Source organism: Lissotriton vulgaris, chromosome 2_1 (assembly GCF_964263255.1).
Source record: "Lissotriton vulgaris chromosome 2_1, aLisVul1.2, whole genome shotgun sequence".
In the NCBI taxonomy this organism is placed as follows: Eukaryota; Metazoa; Chordata; class Amphibia; order Caudata; family Salamandridae; genus Lissotriton; species Lissotriton vulgaris.
Window position 1 is genome coordinate 66,720,395 of NC_141687.1, and position 22,517 is coordinate 66,742,911.

A 22,517-nucleotide genomic window follows, 5' to 3' on the forward strand; every position below is an offset into this window, starting at 1 on the left:
GGCCCCATGATGTATTGCATGGGATTTGATTTTCATCATTCTATATGTAGGAAGGTAGCTCTTAATACGTGTTGGTCGGGAATAAACTAAAAATGCAAATACGGTGGCACATTAGATGAAGTGAACCTATTGTATAAACTAACTGGGTAAATGAACGATTCAGGACTCAGGAGCAGTACTAGATGTTATACCAGGTGGTCCTCATCACAATGATGGGCCTAACCAATGGAGTGGTACTTACAGAGTATGTTAGACAGCATGAGTGATTCTCAAAAGGAACGTATATTGGCATCCATACAGCATAGAAACTAAAGGTAAGCACACCCATGCGAGGTCCTTATGATGGAATTCTAGTTAGGAGGCCCCCCGCAGTCAGTGGAGGGCAGTGATGGCTGGAGAATGCTTCGTCAACTGGCAACAGACCGAAGCGATATCACCTAAACAAGGATGAGCCAATGAATGTGTTTTATAATGATATATAGAAAGTAAACAGAATGTTGAGAGAGATAGAGATATATTGTATTGCCCTCTCCTGTTCTAGAACACTCTTTCTGGACTAGGGTCATCCTCTGATGGATTAGAGGCTCCAAGATAAGAAGCCCTGTAGGGACACCAGTAAATACGTATAGGTTCTGCTAAGGAACTTCTAATTTACACTGATTGGTGAATGTGTCATTTTTGGACAATGAATAGGTTGATTAATTCATTAGGAGAATTAGAGTGACAACAGTGACAACAGTACAAGTGATCAATAGCTCACAGCAAATCAATTACTTGAAATAAAGGGTTGAACAAGTGCGCTAAAATGAATGGACGTTATGTCTGGTTGAGATGCAAGCACCTATGTATTATGTCACATTGTGTTTGAGATCATTTGTTTGGCAACAGTACCACTACAGTATGAGAAACATTGAGCCCTTTTATGTTGTGTTAATATTAAAAAACACTCTTCGAAAGCTGTGCATTTAATTAATTGTCATATGAATACTATAAAGTTTGTATTAATTGTTTACAGGTTTTAATTATTTATATCTGTTGTGTGTGGGAAAATATATATGTTGATCCTGAAGAAGGTAACAAAAGTTTGTGAGATTCACCGAAACGCGTCGTTATTAATAAAACTGAATCTGTATAATTTCCTAATACAATAGATAGTGATTTCTATACAACATCATGTATTGTTTATAATGACTGAACTGACCAATATTATTGAAATATACAATTGTTAGGGGTCTTCTTTGTCTCTCCCTCTTTTTTTCTATTTTATTTTATTATAAAAAAAAGCTTTGCATCGAATTGTGAGGGTTTTAAAATAAGACTTTTATTCTGTAATTAGTGCTCTAAATTTGTGAAGGGGATATCATTATTGTGATATTGTCGATACATACAGTGTTAGATTTACAATTTAAAAAGCTGTTTACGAGCACGCTGTTGAAGCTCGGTGCCTCTTAATTCTGTTGTGGTACTGGATTTATAGGTGCAATTGTGAATGCGACTTCAGCCTAAGGGGTGTTTGAAGAGTTGGATGTAGTACATGCATGTGGTATGGTGATTTCCCAAGGGGAGATTTGATTTTAATATCATTAAAATGCAAACCAGAGCCAAAAATAACACATTTAAATTTTGGCATTTTGACAGTACTTTGGAATTTAAGTGATTTCTGCATTTTAATTGCTTACCTCTGGAATATCAGCCAAATGTATTTTTAGAAGCCCTCTGCTGGTGAATGCTAGATTTGACCAAGGCTTCCTTGTTTTGATTCCACCTGCTGCCTCTTTCTCCCACCACTCTATACTTCTTGTATCTTCATGTCACTTTCAATCAATCAATCAATCAATCAATCAATATTTGTATGGCTCACTAATCACCCGAGGGGTATCCAGGCGCTGCATGGGTGGGCAACTCGAACAGCCAGGTCTTGAGACCACTCCTGATTTCCATGAGGGCAGTATTGCAGATTCTCTTTCTTCGCTTCTTGTTCACGTTGTCACTGTTTTCTTATCTTTCTCTTTTGCCTCCTTTCTGCAATTTCTGCCCTTTTCTCTCTTACTTGGGCCCAAAACCTAAAGATGAAAACTGAATCCCTGTCTATGGATCTGAGTGCCGGAGTCCATAACTTGCAACCATGGACAACCACCCCTCCTATGGACATGAAAAGGCCTCTTTCATTCCACCAACATGGTTATAAAGCCAACAAATATTATTAACACAGCAAGTGAGCTACAGCAGATGATTTTCACTTTCTCACAGGTCCTGCCTTTCTACATACAGTTGTCGTTGTGAATCCGAACTGGATGGCACTGTATCTTGTGCACACTAGTGCAGGAAATGAGAGGGATCCAGTCAGATCCCATCACAAGCATCTGTTATCGAGTGTGCTCCAGGATCTGGGCTGGTCCTAGTGAAATTTGTCCTAGTGTCATTTGCAACACTTGAACATATTAAGCCATACTTGAGTGTTGTCTCCTTACCCTTCGGAAAGCAACCAACAGGTGGCGAGAGGGCTTTCTTGTTTTCACTTCCAGCTGGGCCATCACATAAGGCTTCACTTAAAGGGCCATCAGCCTTTCTTTTTTTCTAATACCCTGCCTGGGTGCTATATGGTTCCAACCTCCTAGATTCCAGTGACATGGAGCAAAGCAAAGACACTCAGGGCCAGATGTATGAAGCTCAAATGGGTTCGCAAACGCCAAAATTTCAGCGTTTGCGAACTCATTTGAGCAAAATGGTATGTATGTAGCAAATTTCAGTGCAAAATAAGGAATCGCAAATTTGCGATTCCTTATTTTGCAATTGCATGTAAGGAATCGCAAAATTTGCGATTCCTTAAATGTAATGTATGATGCAAAAAAGAATTGCTAATTGTCCCTAAGGAATCCGCAAATTACCACCAACTTCAAGTTGATGGTAATTTGCAAATTTCTTGAAAATTGCTCATTTTTTTATTTTTTAAAGTGTCATGTGATGCACTCCTGGCCCATAGAAATGAATGGGAAATTATTCCTTAATTGCGATTAGCAATTTGCTAATCGCAAGTAAGGAATTTTAAAAAAATCGCTAAAAAATAGCGAATTTCTACATACATACCATTTTGCAATTCTCAAATAGTGATTCCTTAAAAATCTCTATTTGAGAATCGCAAAAGTGTATCTTGATACATCTGGCCCTCAGCTTGTTATCACCTCACAAGTACTTAAGAGAAACTATTATTTAGAGGCAGGTTTTTGCCTCTGTTGAACCCCTGTATGAGGGATATCATGTACATGCACGGTGAGATGTATCTGTCTGTATCAGTATTTACACAAATAATAATTTAAATACAACTTTCTATTCTTAATTTAATTATTTTAAAGCGCCACTCATCCCAGTGTAAAGTGTCAGAGCACTTTACGTCTCACATGTACATTACAACACAAATTGAAAAATCACATAAGAATGCAAATTAATAAAGTGCATGTTACATGATGTACTTGGCAACAGGTACATTAAACGTCTATGCTACTAAGCCAAAACTGTGGCTGCACAAAAAATGGATCCCTGGAGGAAGTGAATTAACCACCATTGTTACCTAACCATTATCCTTTCACTATCCTTTTTCAATCCAAATAACACTCTCACATGTCCACCGCTCAAATTAATTTCATATTTCCCTATACTAATTAACCACTAATCCTTTTTGGGTTCCGGAGTAGTGTGCTACTCACCGAAACCTCATCAGGGGTGATAAGTGATATATAAATGCATTTACATTTATTATTCTCTGAAAATTGCTGGGCACACAAAACTCTCGGCAACAGGTGCCTTAACCCTCTAAGATATTTTAGCCTTTTGTGACCAATCAGTTAAGCCAGAACAGATTTACTGTTTCATTTGTTCTTGTTGCTAATTTCTTTGGCAGTTTTGGAATTATAAATGTATGAGTTGACTGCCAAACTCAGCTTTTCATGACTACGCCCTGTTTGAATCCACTCCCTTTCAGCTGCCACACCTTGACCCCCAATTTAGGAGTTTTGGTGTACGTATTTTTCATTTCCAGCACTTTTGCACTCTCACATTTAGGAATCACAAATTGTGAACCACTAATGTGCACATCCACCGTCGTGTACTGCCTCTAGTGTTGTGGACTGCAGTGGGCTTCCAATGCACATTCTCCTGTGAGCCAGTGTGCTGTGACCAGGACTTAATTTGAGCAGGTGGTTTCTGGCACCAACACATAATTGTCAGCACCAGCGCTTGTGACAGTCTGCCACAAGGTGGTGCAGTCTACCTGATTAGTCAACTGTTACTTCAATATACATTAAAAATAACTATTACCTATTATTTATTTTTATTTTATTTTATTGAATTTATATTGCGCTGAGCTACCCGCAATGGGTTTCCCGGCGCCAGGGACAGACTGAAGAAGAAAACAAGCACGTGCAAAAAGAAGAGCTCACAAGCAGGGGAAATCAAAAGAGAAAGGTCTTCAACTTTTTGCGAGAAGCCAGAAGATTAGTTTCTGTTTTTACCTACCTCCCAAAGCATTCTTATAGCTTTGAAGGCCTGGAATAGGCCTCGTTGTCACACTTGTTGGAGTGTGATGGTTAGTAGTTGTGTTGTTACTATTATTGCCAGCCTTACAGGGGTGATGATGTGTGGTGCAAGCTGCAGTGGCCTCATGGCGAGAGCCCCGCCACTTTTTTTCTATTGTACAAATTAAGCACTGTCTGTGACAGAGTAGGGCGAGGGGGCGGTTGGGCTGCTTTATTACTAATCTCCAGATGGAGGGTCAGAGGTCACCGAGATTTGGAGAAGGAAAGAGAAATACATTTCTTTTCAGAACAAAAACTCACGGTTTCTCCCTTAAATAGTCATCCGTCCGGGGCCAGCTCTTCGGGGTAAGGCGCTTGGCCGCGCGGCCTGTTGTTTACCTTGGCACGGGCTCCCTCGGCTCGTAATGTGGGTTTCCTGGCTTAAAATACGTGTCTGCTGAGGTGTGACCCCCAGGGGCCGAGGCGCTGCCAAAGGCCCAGGGCCTTATAGCGCTCCGAAGCTAGTTACCTGTACCACCCGCACAGACTCTTGCACAAGGACATGTTACCGCCGCGCCAGAGAGCGCCTTGCTGGCAGGACACGTGTACCCTTCGGGGTGTTTTTATTTTTGACGTGTCCCTTGTTGAAGAATAAGTGCTCCTGTGGCGATTTTCTTTTCGTTCTTTTTTTGCATTTTGGTACTCCGCAGCAATTACACACACAACCACGTCCCGTAATTGAGAGAGTGAAAGTCAGAAGGAAGAGAACCCTTTAGATCAGTGTTAAAAATTGAGAAAAAATACTTCTGGGGTGGAATGCCAATAAAAGCAAGAGACTGAGTCACAGACTAAGGGGTCATGCAGATCAGAGTCTGGCAGCCAATGTATGCATTTTTTTTAAACCCTGCACAAGGGATTGAGGAAACGTCATTTTAAATATGTTCAGACTTGCTTAACTGGTAACGAAAAAACTGCATGTTTAAATACCTTACAGGGTTAAGGCACCTGCTGCAGCAGCTTTGTGTGCTCAGTAAGTCCCAGGGTATAGTAGTGGTAAGATAACTATGGTGGTTAATGCATGTGCCGAAGAGACTTGCGTGTATTTGACTCATGAAATAGAGGGTTGATGGGCATGCTGCAAAATACTGCATGTAACATGCGTGTCACAGATCTGTATTCTATGTAGAGAGCTCAATGGGTTAATGGTCGTCTACACATACCCATGTCTGAGCCGCGCCCAGCTCCACAGACTGTGTTTCTAGGACCGCCCCACCGATATGAAGACAGCCCCCGCAACGTCCTCAAGACAGGAAACCATGCCATGGCCATCTCGCGTCGACGAAGGATAACCAAGGATATATCTCCTAACCGAACTGCAGCTAGACCCACGGCCACCCCAACACGCCAGCTCCTCTCGCCACCCAGCCGACCAACCGCGCACCTGGCCGGCTCAGCGGCATCCTTCTTAACACGCGCTTCCTCCACAAACACACCAAAGTAATCTGGGACCTACTAGAAGCAGCCTCTCCCGACACAACCTTCATCACGGAAACCTGGACTAAACCCAGTTATGGTCCGGACATGGCCACTGCCATCCACCAAGGCGACATATTGACCCAGAAGAACCACACCGACCAGGAGGAGTCATTGCTATGGTCCACAAGAACACCATCCACCTGACCACTCACTCAAATGACCCAACAACAACCAGGGAACACTTCCATTTCCAGATCCGGACTATCCCTAAGACCAACCTCCGTGACACCCTCGTTTATGCCTGCCCTTCGCCAACACCATCGTAGATCTCATTGCACCCCAGGCTCTCGCATTCACTGATTACATCCTACTTGGTGACCTCAACTTCCACCTGCACAACCCCGGTAACCAGAACCACATCAATTCTAGAGAACCTCACCAACATCGGCCTCAAACAGCTAGTCACCGCTCCGACCCACACTGCCAGACACACGTTTGACCCTGTTTTCTCCACCAGTGGGAACATCTCCTATAGACACATCACCAAACTCCTATGGACCGGCAACCATTCCATTCACTTGGCCTTCACCACTCCCACAGTACACTACCACCTTCACCCCCTTGATGTAGCTGGAACAAAACCCCTGTAGAACTTCTCACTACCTTCCTCAGCACTACCACACCACTGATATCAGCAGATGCCAACACCTCAGCACACAACCTTTACCGATGGATCTCCAACTACGCCTACATCAAGCCCTCAGGAGGCACCTGGCAAGCAACATTCCAAGAAAGGTAGCCGGTGCACTCCCGCCCTCCACGAGTCCAGAGATGCACCTGCAGACCACTCAAGTAGAGATGGAGGAACGACAAAACCCCAAAAACCCACGCAACCTTTAAAACCGCTGTCAATGCACACCACCTTATCCTCAAAACCACAAAGAAAACAGCCCTGCAAGACAGAATCAATGCCAACGTACACAACAGCAAAGAACTCTTTGCCATGGTCAAGGAGTTAACCAGGCCCAACAGCAAGACCACAGACGTCCCACCCTCCCACAAACTCTGCAATAAACTCTTAAGCACCTTCTTCCACCACAAGATCAGGTAGATCTATGACAGCTTCGACATCGAAAACCACTGCATGCAACTACACCACACACCAACTGATCCTGCCCAACTGGGCTCCGTTCACCACAGATGACACACTCGAGACGATGAAGAACATCCACTCCGGAGCCCCATCGGACACTTGCCCATATCATACCTTCTACAGAGCAGCCACCTCCATTGCTCTCGAGTTTCACCACACCATCAACTGTTCCAACAAAACTGCCACCTTCACAATGTCAACTAGAGAATCAACTTCAAGGTCCTCAAATGTGCCTACAAAGCACTCCAAGACGTAGGACCAGCATACCTAAACCACCGCCTCTCATTCCACATAACCGCCAGACAACTCCACCCGCCCAACTTGCCCTGGTTACCGTCCCACGGGTTCGCAAGACCAGAACCAGAGGAAGATCCTTCTCCTACCTTACCACCAAAGCCTGGAACACCCTGCCCCTCCACCTCAGGTAATCCTCATTGCTGACCCTATTCAGGAAGGATCTCAAGACCTGGCTCTTTGAGTGACCCTCAACGCCCAGATGGATTCATTGATTGATTGACTTGTGTGTGGTCTGTGGTGGAGGTGTGGTTTTGGGCCAGAAGAGGAAATCATTGATTCAAGTGCTGTCTGGAGGCAATTTGAGGACTGGAGGTAAGTTTGATTTTTTGACCCAGGTCTAGTTTACCGGGACAGATGTTTTTCTGGATAGTGTGTTCAGTCTTTGGAAGAGCAATGGCCTGAGCATGACTCATCAAGGCATGAAGAAATATGACTGCATCACCCCTGCCCTGATGGAACTGATCGAACACGCTTTCAAAACCTGCAGCATCATCTACAAATCCATCATGACACAAACCTCTCGCGAAGTAGATGTTGGCTCTTGGCACACTTGATGTCATGGCACCATCAGTCAGGAAACCAATCACGTAAGTCAAAAAAACAAAGGCAATAGGCCTTCTCATCTATGCAGGATCTGGAATAGCAACCCTACGTCTACCAGGAAGGCCTTAATCCCGTTCAAAGTTTAGAAAGCGCTGACTACACGCCTCTTTAGATGACACTACATCACAAAGGAGTAATAGTCCACTTCAAATCTTATCACTAAGCGACCCCTCCCAGCACTCACTGACTGTATCTTTGCCTGTGGCCACATACAGTGCTCCACCGCCCTTTGGCCAGGTTCACACAAAACATATACTAAACACAAATACATATGGAGTGTGAGAAGTGTGGCTCACTGATTAGAGTGGCAGACCCTGAGGCAGAGGTCTGGCCCGGGACCAGGGTTCAACTCCCGATGCGGCAGGGTCTTGGGCTCAATGTCCACGGACTCGATAATTCTCGCCTAGGTGCCTACTCTAATCATGGGTCCCACTCTGCAACTCTGGGCAATAGCTTGCTTAATCTCCACAACGGCCCCGAAAGCGCCAGGATGCCTGGCCTCACCTTGGAGGTGCCCAGTAAGGGGCATCTCACAGGGAAAGCCAGGAAGGGTTCCACAGTGGTATACAGCGCCAAGATACCTTCTAGGTGATAGTGCGCTTTACAAGTATACACACATTTACATTTACATATGCTTTGTAGTTGTTAGTTGAAGTGTGGCTTTGGTCGAAAAAATGAGCGTGTGAGCAGCTTCTGTCTAGAAGGCGTTGATGCCTGGGGACCAATCTGAGTTGTGGATTGAGGTGGAAGTGTCACTTGAGGATATGTAAGTGTTCTCTGAGGAGGAGGTTTGGTCATGGATGTTTTGTGGTTTTTAGTTGATGAGTGGTATGGCGTAAAAGAGTGATCCCAGGAGCAGGTCTTTGGGGGATGAAGGTTTGTGGATATGTTTGAGTTGTAGTTATTGGAGGAGGTGCTGTTTGGCTCCTGTGCACAGTCCGGGGAGGAGGTGTAATCTAAGATTACTTTTTCAATTTCAAGGATGAGTGGTGTGGGTAAAAAAGTGATCCCGGAGGCACGTGTGAGCGGAGGAGGAGTTACCATCTGAGGTAGGTGTGATTCTGCGAAGAGCTGCGAAGAGCTGCTTTGTGAGGAGGAGGAGGTGTTATTTGCATAATAAGTGTATCTAGCAATGAAGAGAAGGCCCTATTGGGTGGGCCTAGTGGTTCCATCATCAACCTAGTGCGAAATCTACATTTCATAATTTGATTCACGTTATGGAATATGTAAATTACATACATTTCCCCACACATCAGTGCCTTGAGACCCTCACAGGAGACTGATTGACTGATAGATTTGATCAAAATAATGTTATGTATAGATCACTTAAATTCCCTGGCCATGTGCTCACTTGACTGTAAAGCTTGAAAGCGCCATGAAACATTATTACTTGCAATATTAAGCACATCTACATCACAATCTTCAGCACATAAAAACCTGAAATATTTAGCAGCACTGACGTGCAAAAAAGAGATGAGTAAAAACAATAAACCCTATGTTTACACCCACTTTTTGCTGATGGAGTCATATCAAATTTAAAATGGACTACAATAAATTTGAAAGTTTAACTAATCTAGAATCTTCGCAAATCTGGCTGCTTTGAGTTAGTTGTGATCAGATTTACTACAGCATTACAGCCTACTACAGAGGCAAGATCAGCGGTTACAGATGGCTGCACAGTCTGGATTCCTCCAGAGCGGGACAGTGCCCAAATGCAGAATGACAGAGGGAACCTATATTTACATGTGGTGGACATGCCCGGTTGTGAATGCCTTTTGGGGCGAGGTAATTCAGACCTTATAGATACTATCCAAATTACAACTGTAGCCAATGATACAGATATGTTTGCTGGGACTAGTCACCCGAAATAAACACACTAAATATGTAAATGTAAATGTAATGTAAATGTATTGGCATTTATATAGCGCACTACTTACCCGTAGGGTCCCAAGGTGCTTCGACCGCTGCGAAACACTTCCTGGCTTCCCTGAGAGATGGTCCCTTAATGGGTATCTCCAGGGTGAGACCAGGCATCCCCGGCGGTCTGGTGGGGCCGTTAGTGAAGATGAGGCAAGCTAATGCCCAGAGTTGCCGAGTGTGATCGCTGATCAGAGTGGGCACCGAGGCGAGAGAATTATCGAGTCCGCTGACCCTGGTCCAGAAACCTGCCGCGTCTGGAATCGAACCCTGGTCCCGGGCCGTCCTCTGCTCTCGGGTCTGCCGCCTCTAACCAGTGAGCCACACTACTTCACAAATAGTGTTGGAAGGTAGTGGAACCAGGTCTCATGATGGATGTCCAGGTGGCTGCCCACATGAAAGCCATGATTATGGGAATGTGCAAGGGGGGTACAGGCTGGATGTGAGGTACTCCACAAGCGGGTTTACAATTGAGTGGAACAGGGAGGAAGGGTGGATTGGGACTTAGTAGAAGTCCGGCTACAGCAGGAAATGGGAGACCCTGAACCGGGACAAGATGTGGAAGGGACAGATGATTAATACTTTTTTAATGCATCTCTGATGCTAATTTGGTGTAATTTGATGTGATAGGACCAGTTGTGTTGTGATTCAAATATTATGTATATTCATCTGCACATGGTGTGACTCACAGCTCTCTCCTTGTTTAAGGGTTGGGGGGAAGGGGACGGGTCAAGCCACTAAACTGTAATTTTGTGTGTGTTTAAAATCAATACAAAACAATAAAAATAAAAAGATTTGTTGTTAAAGGACCTTTACCTGAGTTCTAAAGAAGGAGGGGCACTTTAACAGCTGGTTTAGTCTGAGGCACAATGGCTTTGATGCTATTGGTCCATTCCGAGCACTGAGGGTGGGAGTAACAGAAAGATAAGCATTAGGGCCCTTATTTATGAGGCCTTGCGTCAGTTTTGCGCCGCCGGTGCGTCACTTTTTGTGACGCACCAGCGGCGTAAAAAATCCGCCTCGTTGCGCCATATTTAAAAAGTGACGCATCTAGGTAGATGCGTCACTTTTTAAACCCCTGCGCCACATTATACCTGCGTCAGGTATAATGTATGCAGAGGGGGCGTTCCCCCGCAAAAAGCCTCGTAATAGTGACGCAGTGAAATCTATGAGATTTCACTGCGTCACTTTTAGGATGCTGTTGCGTCAAAATCTTGCGCCTGCCTCACAGCAGGCGTAAGACTGACGCAAGCCCTTTCACATGGGGTTTTCCCCATGTGAAAGGACGCATTGCTGGAGTTGCGTCACTTTTGTGACACACTCCAGCAATGCGTCACTTTTGCGCTTACAGATACGTCAGAAATACTGACGTATCTGTAACTCCCTGCGACACGATGCGTCATACACTAAATATGACGCATCATTTGTGTCGCAAGGAGTGCGCAGTGAAAAGTGACGCATCGCTGTTTTCACGCTGCGATGCGTCACTTTTCATAAATGAGGCCCTAGGCCTCTGGAGTAGAAGGCTCATACCAGCCATCCCTGATGGCTCTCACCTGGCAGCAGCTGCTGTGTGTGCTGCACACCTTCAATGAAGGGCACATTTCAGGTGCTTCACCTAATTCACATGAACCTCTGGGCCGAGGATGGGCTCAGGATGCTGGATGCAGGATACTGGGTGCCAGTGCATTGTTTTTCCTTTCTCTCTGTCTATTCAGAGACTTAAGCTGCTGCCTTCTTTTGTTAAATAGCTTTTCAGCAGCTCCATATGTTTATCCCAGGAGCGTTTATGATATCCCATTAGAACTGTGAAACTCACATCTATATTTCAGAAACTAAGTCTAACCTCTCCCCAACTGGGCAATTCAACCACCAGCAAAAAAAAAACAGTAGGTCAAAAACAAAATTTTGGCCCTGGGTTTATGTATTTCTGCTGCTACAGATTTTGCAGCATAATCATGTGTTTGCCGCCTTTTCCACACTTTCCATCCGCTGCACAATTTATTTCACCCAAAAAGATTCTTTGTTTCTAGCTCAAGTTAATCCAATGTTATTAAACAAAAAGCACGTTCTGTAATTCTGTGAAATGGCAGATCTTTTGCAAAGCTTAACTTGACACCTTTCAATTGCGGATAGGTGTGCGCCTGGTTAAACTGGAATCAATGTGGTGCAAATGTGCGCACAGCCTCTTCTTAGATGCTGAAAGACAAAAGAAACAAATAGTAGCGCTACAGATTATGCCACTTTATGTTGCTTGATTTCCCTTTTTTATAGGTGCATTCCTTTGCTACCCGCTGCTGCAGCATTCCAGCGGCCTTGGATATAATTCCATTCGCCACTCCTGGCTTTCCATCAACAGCAGGGGGCATTCATGCTTTTAATGCGGCCTTTCTGAGTTCAAAAGCCCCAACACGCTAAGTGCTCTTGACTCCAATGCCAGAATTGGCATATGTTGTTATGCATGCCATTAAGCCATTTATGAGATATGTTTGCCTTTTTCAATCCAAAACCAGAGTAAATTCTGCTCGTATATTTTGAGCGGGTTCACTCTTTCATTTCCATCATGCATTAAAGCAAGCACAGGCAAAGCAAATCGTTTTGCCTTTTCCTTAGTAGAAAGTTTAATACTGAACTTCACAACAGAGAAGCGGAAAAAATAATCTTTCCTAAGACCCAGGGCAAGTAAAAGAGAGATTGCAGAAGCAGGAGGGACTTAATTCGCTTCTCTCACACATGCAGAACAGATATAAAGCAGGTGGCTAACACACTAAGGAGCATATTTACAACAGAATGGAGAAGCGTGGCGTTAAGCAAACATTGCTAACGCTACGCTTCACCATTCTGAAAATGTAGGGATGTGCCGTATTATAAGAATGCAGCGCATCCCTGCATTTCCCTCAGCGTTGGCGCTGAGTTCAGCTGCCTAGCGCCAACGTAGGCACCCGCGAATCATAGTGCAAGTGTGTCTGCGTTGGGGAAATGATTGGTTATGTGCAGGAAGGTCTGCCTTCCTGCACATAAACAATCATTCATGGCGTTTTGTAAATTCAATGTGTGCTGCTTAATGCAGCACACGTAGAAGTTGCAAAACATCATTTTTTTATTGTTTATGTGCAGGAAGGAAGACCTTCCTGCACATAAACAATGATATGCAATTTGCTGTTTCTATGTGTGCTGCACAACGCAGCACACATGGAAACAGCAAAAACGAGAAGAAAAGAAGCATTTCTCCTTGTTTCGCCTGTTTAAGACTAGGTTTTCCCTGGTCCTAATATTGGCACTGCCTCCTGCTAACACTGCCCTTGTAAATAGGGGGCATCGTCATAAACAATGGGTGTTGCGGTGGAACGCCCACCGCACACCCATTGCCCTCCCCTTTTAAGCTTCGTACATCGTGAAAGGGTGCATTTTTTTACAAGGCAGCATTAAGCCACGTTAAGTGGCTTAACGCTGCCTTGTAAATAAGGCGAAGCCCTTATCGCTAACACAACAACACTAAAAGTGACGTTGTGGTGGTAATAGGGGCTTGTAAATATGCCTTGAAATGTGGAGTGAGAGGCATTAAAGGAGTATTGGATGTTCTCTAGATACATACATATCATACAAAAAGTACAAAAGTCCTGGAAGAAAAAGCAAATCTTATTGAATTACTATACATTCATGTACTCACATAGGACAAGGAACCCTCACCATTCCAAGATTATACTCACATAGGATGAAGAACCCTCACCATCCCTAGGTCAAGGCACATTTTTCTGTATGACCTGTTCTAGCAATGGTGCCACGCTTGCTGATTAATATGAAAATATAACGCCCCCTTCTAGGGGCAGGCTGGGTACACACTGACTATTCTTTTCTCTAAAATTGCCCCTCCTCTCATGTGTCTCACAATGTCCTCTTTTCTCACAGCCAATCTCTTCAACTCATTTTTATCATTCTTCCCTTTTTTCCTAAATGCGGTCACACACTTTCTCTATCTCACATACTGCCCTACCTCACACTTTTCCATCACACAGCCATTTCTGACCATCCTCTGATACTTTGCTCACCACACACACACACACACACACACACACACACACACCCACACACCCACACACACACACACACACACACACACCCACACACACACACACACACACACTACTTGTCCTGACAGTCTTCTCAGTATTGTGTTATATCACTTGCTTTGTTCACCAATCTTCCTTTCGAATATATGATCTAATGTAACTTTTTTTCACACACCCTTCTCTTTTCTGTCCCAAGCAGTCCTCTTAAATTTCAATTTTTACTCTCACAAATTTTCACGCCCTCACTTCTCAATGACACGTACCACTCACAAAAATGTGTGCACCTTACATTCCCTCTTTCTTACATTCCCTCCTATCCCTCACAACTCAACTTACTTGCCCTTCTCACACTTAACCTCTCCTACAGTGTCTTCTCTTGCTCATATCCTTCCCTCTTTCAGCTCCTCTTTCTCACAAACAATTGCATTTTTTTAAATTTCTCTTACACAGATGCAGACTCTTAAGGTTGACTGTGTGTTTATGCTCTCTATCACCAGCTGGAATGTTGAATGATCATTTTTAAAAGGATACTGATGTAAGCAAACCTGTGTTCCACAATATGGAGGCATCACTTTAAAGGTCCTGCTGATGAGGTCTGAAGAGACAATCCTACACAGGATTGAAGACCTAAATGAAAGCAATGATGTCAGGATGGAACATGGATATTGAAGTGGCAAACTGGAGCAAATTGAAAGTATAAGGCCATTTACAAAATGTCTGTGTTTATGAAGATTTTTAGATTTTCTGCCTATTGAGCAGTAGCTCTTACCCAGTAGATCCTTGTTATTTGAAGCTGCCCAGTAACTAGACAGGCACCCACGTGCCAACCTCTTCAGGAATGGTTTGAGTGCAATCCACACCTCAGTGCTGCACCTGTTCAAAATGTTGTGACCACCAGTGCCAGCCATAACTGGTGCTCCACCACCCTTCAACAAAGCTCCCAATATTGCAATATTCTAAATTCAATGCACACATGTCGGCCTGCATTTTCTTAAGAGGTAAGTGGTCTTGAAGCCACTGCCTCCTCACTGACTGACATTTCACATCCCCTCTTCCACTGTGGAATAACCCACCACAGGAGGTGCAGGAGAGGAACTGTAAAAAGAAAAAAAGGTGGGAGATGTAGGAGTACGGGGGCACCTCAAAAAGAAAGTTCCATAGCAGAATGAGGTTGAGTAGTCAAGTTTGACGTCCAGGCCGCAGTCCACGCTTCTTACTAAACTTGGATGCCACTCTACTGACTCAACAAACTAAACACAAGAGAGCGGAAGTAAGTCAGTAGAGTATCAACTAAAAAAATAAATAAATAAAAGTAAATGGGGAACAGGGGAAGGAGACTCAGCCTGGCAGAGATTTCAAGGCCGGGTTTGAGTTGGTGAGGGTTCGCTTTGAAGTGCCTTAGAATCTATGCAGTGGTGCTGCCTGTTTGTTTTTAAAGGCTAATTTCGTTTTCAATTACAACATGCATGAGTCTGAAATAAAAGAATGAGTTACTGCTGAATTATTCATGACCGAAGGGTTTGACTGCAGAGTGCAGTTCCTACACCCTGTGCTGTCAGCAGTTCTGTTCCCCATGCGTCGTGCACTACTCTATGAAAATTACAAGCTATAATCACCATATTTTCATTTAGATATAGGTATTGATCACCAGCAAGGCCTTCTCCTCTAAAACTCCAGCTCTCAATTACTGGGAAGAGCTTTGCAATTACAGCCGCAGGTCCTCTGCATCCTTTTCATTATGGAAGTCCGTCCACTAAAGCATATTATTGGCAGCAGGAGCCAAGGGTGATTGTAATCAACTCGTGTAATTGATCAATTATAACATGGTTGGGCTGTGTTATTTAATGAGGGTGTCATGTTTTAATCTAGCACTTGGACAGCGTTTGCTGCTTCTCGGCCTCTCAGCCTCGCTAGATTATGGAACTAATGCATAAGGCGAGGATGTGACCTGCCTAGTGTCACACAATGCAGCTAAGTGGAAAAGTCAGAATTAGACCTTTGTCTTCTCGTGACACATCCGATATGATACCCATTACCTCAATGTCCGCCATAAGATTTGCTTTTGTGTAAGGCCAGGCCGAAATGTGTCTTTTCCACCCAATACGTTTTGCAAAGTTTCTGAGTTTCACCCTTTGCATATCTCACAGAGCTTTCTGGTTTCTTTCACAATTGCCCATGCAAATGTTTTTTTCTACAAAGCAACAAGTATTGAATGTATCAATATACAAAGTAGATACAAATACACAGGATACAGGATAAAACAACATAATACTTTTTTTTAATTGCAGAATCTCATCACACCATTGCTTAATGCAAGCATGGACATCACTTAAGTGTCGCCGCGACCCCTGGCACGCCCCAGTGACCCCTGCCACTCCCTTTGCGACCTGTAGCGTCAGCAGTGGCAGAATCAGTGCCAGGCTGAGAACGAGCTCCTCCTCATGAACGTCGATGGAGGCTTCACTCTCCTTATTTTTTGGCAATTTGTTATTACACTGATAATCGATAAGATTACATTATTCGCTACTAGTTTAATAAAACATGGAGTACAAATAGCTGGAATAGGACTTTCCCTAGCAGCTGAGGTGGGTAAAAAAGGGTGCGTGCTTGCAGTCAGTCAGTCAGTCAATTATCTTTATTCGATTATTAAAAATCATAAAAGAACGAGCATTATTACATAGCAACATTTCATCAGAACACAAGTTAATACATAATTTTAACAGACAATCAATGTTTAAAAAAACTCTAAAATCGCAATGTACAAAATGAGTCATACGAAAATGTTAAGAATATTAAGAAGAGACTTTTAAAAGAAAGGGCGTTTAAAATCAGTGAAATAAAAAAGGGAAATCAATATTCAGGAGTAAGGTGCCTAATTCTTGTGCGGTGCTTATTTATACGTGCTCCTGCAACTAAAAAACTAGCAACATGAAAGGCTACTCTTACATTGGGAAGGAGTTGCAGGAACATCAGGGCTGGTTTTACCTGAATAAAACCTAGATTGCGCAAAATTGGAAGCAAATATCTTTTTCTAATCTCAGTATAATGGCCGCAGAACATGGTAAAGTGAATCGTGTCCTGGGTGGAAAAGTGATCGCAATCACATGGTTCAGCATTATCGGGTCTATTCCATATTTTAAAATTGCCCAGAATGAAGTGGATCAAGTCAAAACGGAATCTCGTTAGAAGGAAACAATGGTATGGTTTAGTTACCAGGAAAAGGTATGGTTCCATTCCTGGGACAGATGTCAACAAACAGTGTTTCCTAACCATAGGTTTTTTTTTAGCTCTATGGCTTCTCTCTCCATAACATATAACTTTGTCAGGGTATTTTTTACTATTTTAAGATCTTCCTGCCTTATCAAATCTGGAGATGAGAAAAGCTCCGGTCGGCCGGCTAAAATTAGCTGCGTTTGTACATATTTTACCCACGGGATGTTTTGGGCTCTATCCAGGGCTAAACAATCTTTTAAGATAATGTGATTTAATGTAAGCTCCTTGTTAAGCCAAGTTTTCATCCATCCAATAACTGGGGCTAGTTTTAAGATGTCAGTTATGTAGCCCAATCCTAGCTCTGTGTGTAATGCATAGGTGGAAGTCGATTGGGGGACAGAAAGCAGGGTTCTCAGAAATTTGTTTTCTACTTTCTGGATTTTGTCATGATTAGTGTACCCCCAAATAACAGAGCCGTACTGGGCAATAGACAAACATTTTGCTTTATGGACCTTAATAATGCTTTCCATGGGGCGGGCTCCTAGTTTTTTAGCAAAACCAAGCAACCCTGCTGCCGCTCTAGCAACAGCGTTGCTTTTAACGGAATGCTGGGGGCCCCAAGTGCCCTTTTCATCGAAGGTCACCCCTAAATATGGAAAAGATGAGACTCTCCTGACCTCTTTCCCAGCACAAAAAAATGTTTTCGACTTTCTTTTCCTGCCTGCAGTTCCTGCAACCATTACGTGAGATTTCTCTGTATTGGTTTTCATGTCCAACGAGGTCATGAAATCCCCGAAAGATGAAAGCAGTTTATTTAGTGCCACTCCGGAGTGTGCCAAAAGAACTGCCTCGTCCGCGTACAGGAGGACAGGTATCTTTGTCTCACCTGCACGCGGAATTTCGGTGTGGGATGCTGCCAAGACTACCTCAAGATCGTTTATGTAGAGAGTAAAGAGGAGGGGGGCAAGAATACACCCTTGCCTAACCCCCCTCTCTGACTTAAAGTGGCAAGTGCATTTCCCTTCCCTAGTCACTCTGACCGAGGTCATGAGGTCCCTATGTAGCTCAGCCAGGTATCCAACCAGAGGGGGGTCAATGCCCATGGTCCAAAGGACCCTCCACAGCTTAGCCCTGTTGACCAGGTCAAAGGCTGAGGAGAGGTCCATAAAGGCCATGTACAGAGAACCCCCCCCTGGCGATTACGTATTTATTTATGATCAGTTCTAGGGTGCGTGCTTGCAGTTTTGAGTGTGTTTATGTAACAGAGTGTGTGCATGTGTGAATGTGAGTGTATGTGTAGGTAGAGTGAGCGTGTGTATGTGTGTGTCTATGTGTGAATACTTGTGTTCATTTATTTATTTTTATTTAAGAAGCTTTATATAGCGCTAGCCTGACCGGAGGATATCGGAGCGCTTCAAAACAATTACAGAGCAGTGCAAAATAAAGCAAAACATAATACAATAAAGCGAGACATTCAGGATATGAATCGTAGTAAAGCGAATGATGACGAGTTCCATTACAGGGTCTTGACAATCCGCATCCGAGAGAGGAGCAATGTCACTTTAAACACTCCGACTGCTCCTATCTGATAGATAGGGAGCGGTCGAGGAAAATGATTTTGAGCTGACTTTTGAACTTAGGGAAGGAAGGAATAGTTCTGATGTGGGGGGTGGGGGATAGAGTTCCATATTTCGGGTGCATTTCCAGCAAAGGACCTGTCTGCGTTTTTTTGTTTTTGAGCTTTTAGTGGGATTAGAAGTAGGGTATTAGAGCTTCTGAGGTTCCTGTTCACACCTGGTTTTTTGAGTTTGGACGCCAGATGTTCGGGTTTGCCTGTGTGAAGGGCTTTGTGGTTGAGGCAGGCTATTCTAAAGTTCGCCCGCATTTCTCTTGGTAGTCACTTGAGTTCTTTTAGTGCCGGAGAGATGTGATCAAATTTCTTTATTCCAATGACCATTCTGGCAGGTTGTTTTCAGCGGAGCAAGATACATTTTGGCTATTCCCGAGAGGATTGCGTTTCCATAGTCCAGTCTTGACAGCACCAATGCTTGGGTGGCTTGTTTGAGATCTTTGGATGGAATGAAAGGTTTTATTTTGTTTAGTAGCTTCAGGTTAAGGAAAGCGCTCTTAGCCGAGGGTGTGTATGTGTAAGCATGTGTATATGTGAATAAAAGTGAAGGCCAAAGAGGACATGTGAAGTCACTTCCACTACCCCAGGCATTTTGGTGAAGTGACGTCCATGAATCCAAGTAGGTGTTTTTAGTTATTTAAGGTATTATGACAAGGTGTACCGAGCCACTAGGGCCTCAGAGTGCATCACAGATAACAGAGTAGCTTATGACCATCATTAAACAAGCAACGTCAATACGCATAATTTTAAAAGGCTGAGCTGTTGGCTTTGCCAATACTTTTTGGCACTGGTATGCAAAGATATATGCACAAGAATGATAGACACTCTTGGGATGGGCTTTCTGTAAAAAGGAAACCATTAAAAGATGGCTGTCAATGCACAAGCATATCTTGTGACACATGCACACATGTGCATCATCATACATGCACATGTGTATTGGTATGTTTGTGTACTCATTTTTCATGTTGGCTGTCGGCCATTTTTGAGTTTACAATTCTACTATTGCAAACAGTCATGTTAGAAAGGTAAAATAAAATGTTGAAAAAGTGTGCTTGTGGTGCAAGAAAGGAAACAAGCAGCACAGCGGCACTTTGCAGTTGCCCGGTCCAAAAATATAAAAAGTATTCATGTATATTTTAAAATAAATATGTAACATGGTCATCAGGATGGGGAGTGGGGTGGACAGTATCAAGGAGGGAGAAGGTTGAAACAAAAGCCCTTGGAAGGACAGTGGGTTATAAAGAGGAATAAGATGGAGGAGCAAGTACACATATGCACCCCCATGGAGCGCCTAAATCAAAATAAATAAAGAGTCCGCTCAAATAGCCAGTAGGAGGGCAGAACGTATCCATTCGAAACACTGAGACCGAAGTGTTCCTGGGTGGGGCAAACGTAAGAATTGGGACGAAACTCATTGAATGAAGAGCAGACAACTGAGATAAACACCAAAACCATACAATCAAGAGCAACAGGCTGACCCAAAGCACATTCTAAGTATATGTTATTTATTGAAAACAATAGGTCTGCCTACAGACAGCAAGGGAAGCATTATTAATGGAAGAAAAGTCAGAGAAAGAGAAGTTTCTGGTCAGTTCGGAACACAAGAAAGGTTGCATTTAGGCTGATATAGTCTGGCAACAAAGTTACTCTAAGCTGCTCCTCCAGTGATTCCGCTACAGTTTCCTACCTGCTTATAGTATGCTATAGCAGAGGAGATCACATTAGCTGAGCCCTAATGATAAGACTGAATTTGTCTCTACAGCACACGCAATACGTTATTTAAATTGTACATAATGTACACTTCTGTTATTGAGTGAGATCTTGTAATCCTTGTGGTTCCTAATGTGCAAACTTAGGGGCATTTCACTGGAAGTTAGTACACTCGCTCTTGTTAAAACTCTCTGGATGCATTGGATAATCCTTTGGTAGGCAAAACAATATACCCGGGACCCATAATGTAAAGATTTTAAGTATATGACATTATTAGGTCAACGCTAATGAGACCGAAATGTACTTTAATACAAGAACGCACCAGTGATTTCTTTATCCAAATATTCATAGATTTATTTATTCCATACAAAATAAAAAAATTAGATAAAAGCGTTTTTTAACAGTATTAGTCAGGACTGAGAACACAAGTACAAAAGAAGTCTCTTAAATTGTAAAAACGTGATCCAGCCCTTGTAACAGAACACAGGAACAGCCAACACTTGTTTCGTCACATCTGTGATTTCCTCAAGGCTCTAAAGAGATTGCTATGCTATGAAGTGATGGTAACTCGCCATTAATTTCACGTGGTCGAAATATGAATTCAAATTCAAAGTAGATTTTGAAGCTTCCAGATTTTGTTGTGAAAGTCTTGCAAAACTTGGACCAATCGCAGATAATATAGTCAACAGAGTCCTTCAAGATGGGATTCTCATCTTGTACCAAGAATAGATTTTAGAAACAAACAGGTAGTAACCAAATTTCCAATTCATAGATAACTCCTGACATAGTGCTACAGGCCCATTTCTTGAATATTAGAGGCGAACAGTTCAATGTGAAGCCGTATTTGTGGTAAGACACTGCTATCCTGAAGAGCTATAATAGGCCCCACCCAATGAGAGTCGATCGTCAGCAATCATGGATCCCAGTAAGTTCGTATGTACTGGGACCCATGATTGCGGACGATCGGTTCTCATTGGAAGGGGCCTATTATAGCTCTTCAGGATAGATTTGTCTTACTACAAATATGGCTTCACATTGAACTGTTCACAGCTAACGTTCAAGAAATCATACATTTGGTTACTACCTGTTTGTTTCTAAAATCTATTCTTGGCACAAGGATGTGAATCCCATCTTCAAGTGTTCTGTTACAAGGGCTGGATCACGTTTTTACAATTTAAGAGACTTCTTTAGTACTTGTGTTCTCAGTCCTGACTAATACTGTTAAAGAACGCTTTTAGCTAATATTTGAATTTTGTATAGAATAAATAAATATATGAATATTTGGATAAGGATATCTCTGGTGCTTTTCTGTGTTAAAGTAGATTTCGGTATCATTAGCATTGACCTAATAATGTCACATACTTAAAATCTTTACATTAGGAGTGCCGGGGTATATCGTTTTGCATACTATTCTCACGGGTCCCCGTTAAAGTCACCTGTGTTTTCTGCACCCAAGGTAGTGGGGTGTTCTCTACCCTGAGTGGCACAGTTTTACTAATTTTTTTGTCCCTTGATTTGTATAAATTGTTATTTGTACTTGATAGCCCATGCCGATTTGTTCAATCATTAATGTGTGACCTGTGTATCTACCACTACTGTTCTGTGACTTGTTAGATAATCCCTTTGCCTTGGAGGCTCAAACCATTAAAGGCCAGATTAGTAGATCAGCGCCTTCTGCATGGGGTCCTGGTGGTTGAGGAGCAAGCAGCCTGTAGGGCCACTGTCACCAGGACAAGAGGTGCCTTTGAATGGCAGAGAGCCTCCATATGTGAAAACAACTCTCTTGTATACCCTTTCCTAAAATTTGGACAGGATAGGTAACTCCTTAGCTTCTAAAAGACAAGTTAATATCTTTTCATTTTAGACTATTGTTCCTTCTTCTCTGTTTCAGCACCCTTCAGTGCTTTCAAGGGAAGCCTAGATCATTACAGATCAAA